This window comes from Oryx dammah, unplaced genomic scaffold (genome assembly GCF_014754425.2).
Source record: "Oryx dammah isolate SB20612 unplaced genomic scaffold, SCBI_Odam_1.1 HiC_scaffold_29, whole genome shotgun sequence".
Taxonomy (NCBI): domain Eukaryota; kingdom Metazoa; phylum Chordata; class Mammalia; order Artiodactyla; family Bovidae; genus Oryx; species Oryx dammah.
The window spans coordinates 43,171,380-43,182,901 of record NW_024070213.1 but is presented as its reverse complement, the minus strand read 5'-3'; positions in this window follow the sequence as shown (position 1 = coordinate 43,182,901).

Genomic DNA, 11,522 nt, shown 5'->3' with positions numbered 1-11,522 from the left:
TGTAAATTCCAAAATGTTTGGGAAAAAATTGATAAAATATTTTATTACAAGACATTAATGTGTATATAAGTGTTTAGGTGGATGGGCAGGGGTGCCGTTTGAAAGCACAGTCACCCTAAGGAGGATGGATTCTGTTCAACAGAAGGGCCTTCTGTCTACCACAATGAGTTAGGGGCAGTTTTGATCAGACCTAAGATGCTGGTTGTAACAGAATGAGAAGCAAGTGGCACTCCCAGGACAAGCCAAGAGAGAGTGAGGGAAGGAGAAAGATGGGCTGGGGGAGAGAAATATAAAGGACACACTCAAGCTAAAAAAAAAAAAAGGGATTCATTGTAATCCAAAATTCAAATCTAACTGGGCACCCTGTGTTTAGTCTCTAATAAGAGTGGGGACAGAAGGAAGAGACTGAATTCCTCATAAAAATAGATGAGAATTATTTTGTTGTTGATGTGGATTTTTTAAAATTTTTATTTATTTATTTTTATTTTCAGCTGTGCTGAATCTTCACTGCTGCTTGGCCTTCTCTCTAGCTGCAGTGTGTGGGCTTCGTGTTACAGTGGCCTCTCTTGTCTCGGAGCACTAGCTCTAGAGAGTGTGGGTTTCAGTTGCTGCCCATGGGCTCAGTAGATGCAACTCCAGGTTCTAGAGCACAGGCTAAGTTGCCCCAAGGCAGGTGAGACCTTCCCAGACCAAGGACTGAACCCTAGTCTCCTGAGTTGGTAGGCAGATTCTTTACCACTGAGCCACCAGGGAAGCCCTGCTGCTGCCAAGTCACTTCAGTCGTGTCCGACTCTGTGCAACCCCAGAGACGGCAGCCCACCAGGCTCCCCCGTCCCTGGGATTCTCCAGGCAAGAACACCGGAGTGGGTTGCCATTTCCTTCTCCAATGCATGAGAGTGAAACGTGAAAGTGAAGTTGCTCAGTCGTGTCTGACTCTTAGCGACCCCATGGACTGCAGCCTACCAGGCTCCTCCGTCCATGGGATTTTCCAGGCAAGAATACTGGAGTGGGGTGCCATCGCCTTCTCCGAGGGAAGCCCTAGATGAGCACTATTAAGAGCTTATGCCTGTCAGGCCCAGCTCCATTGATTTAGGGGATCGCAACCCCTTCAGACAAATACTACCTTTATCATATTCTTTTTTGTATGTGGGGAAACTAAAGCACAGAGAGGTTATATAACTCACTCCAGGTCAACCAGCCAGTGGGTGGCAGAGGCAGGATTCAAATCTTGGTCCTGTAGCTTAGGAAAAAAAAAAAAAAAAGCCAGTCATTCAGTTGTGTCTGACTTTCTGAGATCCCATCATAGAGATCCCATGAACTCTAGCCTACCAGGCTCCTCTGTCCATGGAATTCTCCAGGAATATTGGAGTGAGTTGCCAATTCCTTCTCCAGGGGATCTTCCAGAAAGGACTGAACCTGGGTCTCCTGTATTAGAGGCGGGTTCTTTACTGTCCGAGCCACCAGGGAAGACCTGGAATTTAGAACCTGCCCTCAAAAGCAAGGTCTCTCACCAGAATGCCCACCTGTGAATGCAAAATGATCCACGTTGCTTGGCAAGACAGAAAAAAAATTACAAAATGAGCAGGTTTGGTGGTGGGGTAGGGGCAGGGGATACTGAGCCAGAGCCAAGCAGAAAAATATGTTTTTACTTCTTTAAGTGTAAGTAAGTGAAAGTCTCTCAGTCACGTCTGATTCTTGCGACCCGATGGAATATACCATCCATGGAACTCTCCATGCCAAAATACTTGAGTGGGTAGCCTTTCCCTTCTCCAGGGGATCTTCCCAACCCAGGAATCGAACCCAGATTTTCCCGCATTGCAGGCAGATTCTTTACCAGCTGAGCCACAAGGGAAGCCCAAGAATACCAGAATGAGTAACCTATCCCTACTCCAGTGGATCTTCCCAATCCAAGAATCAACCCAGGGTCTCCTGCATTGCAAGCACTCTTTATCAACTGAACTATCAGAGTAACCCTTTTATCTCTTTGGGAGCTAAATATTAAGGGTGTGGGTTCTCACTCACTGATGTCGTGAGATACCTTGCAGGTAGGACCATGTATTCCTCACCTGTCTGCCCCTGAGAAGCCAGCCCAGAGCTGTACACATGAGTAAGGGACCACCAAGGAGTTGTCATGACCGAGATCTCCAGGAAGCTGTGCCTGAGATGGAAGGAGACACACAAAGGACCTACTGGTGTGTGACAGCACAGCGGGGAGGGAGAAGCAGAGCTGAACAGGAGCCGTTAGGGTTTCCAGACCTGGATAAACATCCACCAGCCTACAGGGAGCTCCAGAGCAAAAAGGGCCTGCTGAAAGAGCCCCACAATGGACAGAAATGACCAGCCCTTGGGCCCTCGTGGTGTTGGCTCTTGATATTTTCTTAATAGACTTTACTTTTTAGAGAGGGTATCCCTGGTAGCCCAGTGGTAAGGAATCTGCCAGCCAATGCAGGAGACATGGGTTCGATCCCTGGGTCAGGAAGATCCCCTGGAGAAGGAAATGGCAACCCACTCCAGTATTCTTGCCTGGGAAAATCCATGGACAGAGGAGCCTGGCAAGCTACAGTCCATGAGGTGGCAAAGAGTCAGACACAACTTAGCAACTAAACCACAACAATTTTTTTCAAGAAATATTAGGTTCACTGCAAAATCAAGCAGGAAGTACAGAGATTTCTGATATATTCCCTATCCCACATATGCACAGTGGCCCCCACTAGCCACATCTCTGGTTCACCAGAGTACGTTTGTTATAATCGATACATATTATCGATGAATCTACACCCATCCAAAGTTCATCTACAGTCCATGGGGTGGAAAAGAGTTGGACATGATTGAGTAACTAACAAACACCTTGGTGTTGAACATTCTATGGGTTTGGAAAAAGATGGACTGACATGTGTCCCCATTATGGTATCATACAGAGTATTTGCACTGCTCAAAAAATTCTCCACGCTCTGCCTATTCATCTCTCCCTACCTCCTAACTCTAAGCAGCAACTGATCCTTTTACTGCATTCATATTTTTGCCTTCTCCAGCATGTCATATAGTTGGAACCACAGTGTGTAGCCTCTTCAGTTCAGTTGAATTCAGTTCAGTTGCTCAGTCGTGTCTGACTCTTTGTGACCCCATGGACTGCAGTATGTTAGGCTTCCCTGTCCATCACCAATCCCGGAGCTTGCTCAAACTCATGTCCATCGAGTTGGTGATGCCATCCAACCATCTCATCCTCTGTCATCCCCTTCAGATTGGCTTTCTTTCACTTTGCAATATACATTTAAGTTTCCTCCAAATCATCTCATGGCTTAGTAGCTCAATTTCTTTTAGCACTAAATAATATTTCCTTTGGATGTTACATTTGGATGTATCAGTTTATTATCCATTCACCTACTGAAGAACATCTTGGTTGCTTCTAAGCTTTGGCAATTAGGAATAAAGCTGTTATAAACATCCATGTGCATGTTTTTGGTGAACATAAGTTTTCAGTTTCTCTAGGTAGATACCAAGGAGCATGACTGCTGGATCATATGGTAAGAGTACATTTAGTTCTATAAGAAACTGTCAACCTGTCTTTCAGAATGACTGTACCATACTACTTGCCCACTAGCAATAAATAAGAATTTCTGTTGTTCCACATCCTTGCCAGCACGTGGCAATGTTGGTATTATGGATTTTCGCCATTCTAGTTAGTGTGTAGTGGAATCTCATTGTTTTAATTTGTAATTCCCTAATTACATTTAACGTGGAACATCTTTTTGTATGTTTATTTGCCATCTGTACACTTTTTGGTGGGAGGTATCTGTTCACCTCTTTTGCTCATTTTTCAATTCAATTCAGTTCAGTCTCTCAGTCATGTCCGACTCTGTGACCCCATGGACTGCAGCATGCCAGGCTTCCTTGTCCATTACCAACTCCCAGAGCTTGCCCAAACTCATGTCCATCAAGTCAGTGATGCCATTCAACTATCTCATCCTCTGTCGTCCCCTACTCCTCCTGCCTTCAATCTTTCCCAGCATCAGGTTCTTTTCCAATGAGTCAGTTCTATGCATCAGGTGGCCAAAGTATTGGAGTTTCAGCTTCAGCATCAGTCCTTACATTGAATATTCAGGACTGATTTCCTTTAGGATTGACTGGTTTGAGCTCCTTACAGTCTTTGGGTTATTCATTTTCTTCTTATTATTGTTATAAGAGTTACATGAACCATTTGGATAATGGTCCACTATCAAATATGTCTTTTTCAAATAATTTCTCCCAGTCTGTGGCTTGTTTTTTCATTCTCTTGAGCAAGTACTCTTACACTATTTTGTTGGAAAGTAGTTTTTTAGACAGCATTTTGTTTCTAAAAATATTTGAGAAACATGACCAAAAAGATAGGTATATAAATGTTTATTGCAACATTGTTCATCTTTCAGAAACCACATGGAAGCAGCAGTGTGTTCCCTACATCTGGGGTAGGGAGAGGTGTGGATGTGTGTACTCCACCCTGGGGAATACTATATGGCCATAAAAAGAAAGGCTATTAAGGAAAGATTTTCAAGATACATTAATTAGAAAAAGCAAGGTCTAGAACAATCTGTTGAGTAGAATCACATTTTAAAGGTGAGGAGCCTGGAGGGAAGTAGTCAGTCTAAGCTCAAGTTTATAAATGCAAAGGGAGACAATGAGAGCACACAGCCACCCAAGACTGGGGTTTCCTCTAGTGAGGGCAGGGAATCAGACTACTTTTATTCTGCAGCCTTTTAAACTGACCTTTTAATGTTTATGTGCTACTTGTCTAAAATAAAACCAATATTTAAAAAACATTATGATTGTGTCAAAAGCAAGGGAAGTGAAAAAGAAAAGAAAAAAAAGTCAAATATTTATTTATTAACATGAAAGCAAACAGAACCATAAGGCCAGGATTCTCAGATTATATTACATATGTTTTAATGCAGTTGTGGTCTGTTTTCAAAACATATACACCACACAAAGGGTTTGAAATTTAAAAATAATAGGATGGAAAAGGCAAATGCTAATAACAACAACAAAATGCAGATGGCAGTGTTAATATCAGATTGAACAATATTTAGGACCAAGTATATTAAATAGAACAAAGAAGGACACTTACAGCAAAAATAAACAACAGCTTTGAAGATACAGTGATCATCAACTTTTAAAACTGAACAGCACACAAGACATGGAAGCAACCCAAATGTCCATCTGCAGAGGAATGGATAAAGAAGAATGTGGTACATATATATGAAGGAGTATTACTCATCCATTAAAAAGAGTGACATAATGCCATTTGCAGCAACATGGATAGACCCAGAGACTGTTATACTGAGTGAAGTCAGTCAGAGAAGGAGAAACATCATATGACATCCCATATTTGAGGAATCTAAAAGGAAATTATACAAATAAATTTACAAAACAGAAAGAGACCCACAGACTTAGAGAATGAACTTATGATTGCTGGGTGGGGGGAAGGGGTGGAGTTTGGGATGGACATGTCCACACTGCTATATTTAAAATGGATAACCAACAGGGACCTACTGTATAGCACATGGTCTGCTCAAGGTGATATGGCAACCTGGATTGGAGGGGAGTTTGAGGGGAAATGGATACGTGTGTATGTATGGCTGAGTCCCTTTACTGTTCACCTGAAACTATTATATTATTTGTTAATCAGCCATACCCCAATACAAAATAAAAAATTAAAGAGCTAAAAAAAAAAAAAAACCTGAATGGCATAGGACATTCTTAAAGCAAATTCTTATAAATTTAGGAGAATCTGATAAAAATTTCAGTTAGCAAATGTACTTATTTCATATTTGGCAGATCCCATAGATAAAATATTTACAAGGATTCAAGAAAGTAGCCTGGTACAGGGCACACAGTGGACTCTCAACAAAAACGGGTGAATGAGTGAGGGAAACAATTTAAAAGCTGACAAAGAGCATTAGATTTTATACCAGGCACTTTACTCTCTTAATCTTTCTCGTGACCTTGTGAGATGGGCATGATTATCATCCCATTTTACAGATGAGGAAGCAGAGACACAGAGAGGGTCGGGGATTTTCCTAAAGGTAGTAAGTGGCTGAATGGGGGGTTGAACTTAGGCAATTTAACTACAGAATCAGAGCTACTACCCTCTCCTGCCTCTGGAAATAACTTACATATGACAATAATTAACAAGTGAAATTATATAGGTGAATAAGTTTATTCATAGCTGTATAATATACATATGTATATATATACAAATAAAGATTACCTTCTCTTGCTTCTTTTTGTTTTATTCCTAAGGAATAGACAGATAGACAGATCAACATAGCCACAAGGAAAATTTTAAAGAAATTTCAGAGAGGAGAATTTTCTATATTGTGATTACATTTTCTGTCACAATAAAAATAAAAATCAGTAATAGAGGGGATCAAAGAAGTGTCTCGATTGCTTGCTTATAATTAATCTTAATTGAGAACAATTTCTGGAAGTGAGGGCTTAGACTAAATAAACTTGGCTGAGATGCCTTTGCCAGGCTGAGCGTGATGGACAACGTATAGCTCAGATCTTCAAAGGGTGAAGCCAAGGCAGGATCCAGCATGACTGAGGAGTGACAGGCAGGTCTGGAATGGTCTGGCTCTTCTCTGGATCGGCTGAGGCTCTGCATCTGTGTTAAATCCAGGACTTCTTCCCCAGAATCCTCCATGTGTCTAGAGAAGCCTTCCCTCATAGCTTGGTAAAGAATCTACCTGCAATGCAGGAGACCCGGGTTTGAGCACTGGGTCAGGGTGATCCCCTGTCGGGGGGCTGGGGGGCTGCTCCATGGGGGAGGTCCGAGGCGGTCAGAGTCATGTCAGGCTCTGATGATGAGTCACAGGCATCTTTAGGTTCTACAATTTAATTCTTATAAATGTGAGTGTCCACACTTTAAATGCTGACATTTTTCTGGGTAATAACAGTTTCCCAGCACTCAGCACCAGATCATTCCTGGGTTTCCTCTCCTACACTCTGATAATGCCTAATGAACACTTGTTTGGATAATATCCAACTGTTGGAAAAATTCCTAATCTTTTGAGGCACAGCTGAAGATCTGTCAGTAAAAGTTTTGGGCAATACATTTCTAGAGAGACTTCTGTACCCAGGACTAATGGTTCAGAAAGATCCTAAGACCTTTATCTTTGACTGTAGAAAATGGTTGGCAGTCTACAGCAGTCATTTCTAAAGCATTTTGTTTAGACTTTAGCCTCTGAGGACTTAATAGTATGAGGAATGGCCTTGCTAAGTCATTCTTGTGACGTCTGCTGTTTTGAGATTTGAATAAGAGGAAATAATGTGGCTGGGTGCCTTGTTGATCTGTAGGTCTGGCTGCTTTTCTTCTTTGCGCCATCACCTTCAGGGATCTGCCTCAAAGATAATTTATCATGAATCTGAAACTCAGTTTTGAACTTATTTGTCTTTGTGAAATTTTGACATGGCTAAGCTGACATTTTGCTTCTAATTTATTCACACGAGATATGAACAGTTGGGAACTATAGTCAGTATCCTGTGATAATTGAAAAGAATATAAAAAAGAATGTATATATGTGTATGAGTCACTTTGCTGTACAGTAGAGACTGGTACAACATTGTAAATCAACTATATATACTTCAATAAAAAGTAAAAAAATACCAAGAAAAAGATGTGACAATTCTCACACTGGAGCTCTTCTTGAAGGATATATCGCCTAAGTGGAATTAAACCACTAAAAAATGCACTAGAATTCTTAAAAGGATTCTGTTCCATGTGAGGAATATTGCTACTCTAAAATTTCTATAGTGATGAGACATAATTAAATCTCCATTCCTGCCTTTTATTGTTATTTCAATTTTAGAAGCTCAAACCATCTATAATATTCTTCCAGAAATTATCAAATACACTCTCTTAATATATTTGTATTAACCATCAATCTAGTCTCCTAGTCAATGATTTAAAATAAGGATTATTTTTTTCTTCAGAAAATTAACAGCTTTCGCCACTATTAATTAGTGCAGCCTTTTACTTTTGAAATAATAAATATATGTTTATACTTCAAGTGACTGATTCAATTTCAGCATGAAAAGTGTGTAAGCAAACATATTGCAAGGAGAAAAAAGAGAAGTAGATGGAGTAGATACAAATTTTAAAAGATAAAACTATGATAAAATGTTTGGTGACATATCTTGGATGATAAAACAATAAAGAGAGGACTTCCATAGTGGTCTAGTGGTTAAGACTCTGCACTTTCAATGCAGGGGGCGTGGGTTCAATCCCTGGTCAGGGAACTAAGATCCCACATGCTGCATGGTGTGGCCAAAAAGTTAAAAAAAAAAAAAAAATATATATATATATATATATGTTTGCAGGGCAGTAGTAGGGATGCAGACACAGAGAACAGACTTGTGAACACAGCAGGGGAAGCAGAGGGATGGACAAATTGAAAGAGTAGCATTGAAACATATATATCACCATATGTAAAATGGATCACCACCAGTGGGGATTTTCTGTACGACACAGAGAGCACAACTTGGTGCTCTGTGACATCCTAGGGGGCTGGGATGGGGAGGAAGGGAGGTTCAAGAAGAAGGGGACATATGTATACCTATGGCTGATTCATGTTGATGTATGGCAGAAACCAACACAATATTACAAAGCAATTATCCTCCAATTAAAAATAAACACATGTTAAAAAAGAGAGAAATTCTAAAGTGATGGACTCTGCCCTAGAGGTCCATGTCACCCCCAAGCCCCCAAAACTCCTTATCTCCCTGGACCCTTTCTGGTTGAGTCAGCCTTGTGTCTAAGCAACTTCCATCCAAATTTCTCGAGGCACATGCTGAACACTTCCTTAGACTCATGCAAGGCTATTATTTCAAAAGAATCAAATTCTATGGTGGAGAGGAAACCATGGAGAGGTCTGGACTAAGAGGAAGGCTGGCTCTTATTCTGGTCCCTAAGATCTGTGCATTTGAAGCTAGGAACTTGGGATGCAAACCTGGACTCACCCTGAAACCTTGACTGGTCCTTGCCAATGGTGATAGCTGACTGGACAGAGGATAAGCCAGCTACCCAGACCAGGGCTTGGGTCACAGGCTCCCCATGGCTGGGCAGGGCCCCAGCTCAGGCAGGCCACTATGAACCCAGCCCTCCACACCCACCTCTCCTGCCTTTTGCCTTCTGCTTCCTCCAACAGCACCACCTCTGCCCACTGGCCCTGCATTAGTGGCAGCTCTGAGCTTTGGGCTACATTCGCAGGATTTGTCCATCCAGGTCTCTCTGTACCCAGTGGTGGGTCCTCCTCTCCCCTTGACTAAGCCGCCTGTGTCCCACCCTCCCATTCCCTCCTACCTCCCACTGCATAGCTGGAGGCAGCGATCCATGCTCCATCCTAAGACCAGCCTTGGCTCTAGGCAGCAGGGATGCACAGGGCCAGAGCAGTTTTTGACCCTATGCAACTCTGTTCTCTTCCTTATTCAGTTCAGTTCAGTCACTCACTAATGTCCAACTCTTTGCGACCCCATGGACAGGCTTCCCTGTCCATCACCAACTCCTGGAGCTTGCTCAAACTCATGTCCATCATGTCGGTGATACCATCCAATCATCTCATCCTCTGTCATCCCCTTCTGCTCCCACTTTAAATCTTTCCCAACATCACGGTCTTTTCCAAAGAGTTGGTTCTTCACTTTGGGTGGCCAAAATATTGGAGTTTCAGCTTCAACATCAATCCCTTCAATGAATATTCAAGACTAATTTCCTGTAGGATTGACTGACTGGATCTCCTTGAAGTCCAAGGGACTCTCAAGAGTCTTCTCCAACAACACAGTTAAAAAGCATCAATTCTTCCACATTCAGCTTTCTTTATAATCCAGCTCTCACATCCATACACGACTAATGGAAAAACCATAGCTTTGACTGGGCAAATCTTTGTTGGTAAAGTAATGTCTCTGCTTTTTAATATGCTGTTTAGGTTGGTCATAGCTTTTCTTCCAAGGAACAAGTGCCTTTTAATTTCATGGCTGCAGTCACCATCTGCAGTGATTTTGGAGCCCAAGAAAATAAAGTCTGTCACTCTTTCCATTGTTTCCCCATCTATATGCCTTGAAGTGATGGGACTGGATGACATAATCTTAGTTTTCTGAATGTTGAGTTTTAAACCAACTTTTTCACTCTCCTCTTTCACTCTCATCAAGAGGCTCTTTAGCTCTTCTTCACTTTCTGCCATAAGGGTGGTATCATCTGCATATCTGAGGTTATTTATATTTCTCCCAGCAATCTTGATTCAAGCTTGTGCTTCATCCAGCCTGGCATTTCGCACGATGTACTCTGTATAGAAGTTAAATAAGCAGGGTGACAGTATACAGACTTGACATATTCCTTTTCCTATTTGGAACCAGTCTGTTGTTCCAGAGTTCCAAAGAATAGCAAGGAGAGATAAGAAAGCCTTCCTCAGTGGTCAATGCAAAGAAATAGAGGAAAACAATAGAATGGAAAAGACTAGAGACCTCTTCAAGAAAATTAGAGATACCAACGGAACATTTCATGCAAAGATGGCTCAATAAAGGACAGAAATGGTATGGACTTAACAGAAGCAGAGGATATTAAGAAGAGGTGGCAAGAATACACAGAAGAACTGTACAAAATAGATCTGAAGATGGTGAACGACCAGATAATCATGATGGTGTGATCACTCACACTCACCTAGAGCCAGACATCCTGGAACGTGAAGTCAAGTGGACCTTAGGAAGCATCACTATGAACAAAGCTAGTGGAGGTGATGGAATTCCAGTTGAGCTATTTCAAATCCTGAAAGATGATGCTGTGAAAGTGCTGCACTCAATATGCCAGCAAATTTGGAAAACTCAGCAGTGCCCACAGGACTGGAAAAGGTCAGTTTCACTCCAATCCCAAAGAAAGGCAATGCCAAAGAATGGTCAAACTACCACACAATTGCACTCATCTCACACTCTAGTAAAGTAACGCTCAAAATTCTCCAAGCCAGGCTTCAGCAATACGTGAACTGTGAACTTCCAGATGTTCAAGCTGGCTTTAGAGAGGCAGAGGAACCAGAGATCAAATTGCCAACATCCACTGGATCATCAAAAAAGCAAGAGAGTGCCACAAAAACATCTACTTCTGCTTTATTCACTATGCCAAAGCCTTTGATTGTGTGGATCACAATAAACTGTGGAAAATTTTTCAAGAGATGGGAATACCAGAACACCTGACCTGCCTCTTGAGAAACCTATATATGCAGGTCAGGAAGCAATAGTTAGAACTGAACATGGAGCAACAGACTGGTTCCAAATAGAAAAAGGAGTACGTCAAGGCTGTATATTGTCACCCTGTTTATTTAACTTATATCTGGAGTACATCATTAGAAACGCTGGGCTGGAAGAAGCACAAGCTGGAATCAAGATTGCCAGGAGAAATATAAATAATCTTAGATATGCAGATGAAACCACCCAATGGCAGAAAGTGAAGAGGAACTAAAAAACCTCTTGATGAAAGTGAAAGAGGAGAGTGAAAAAGTTGG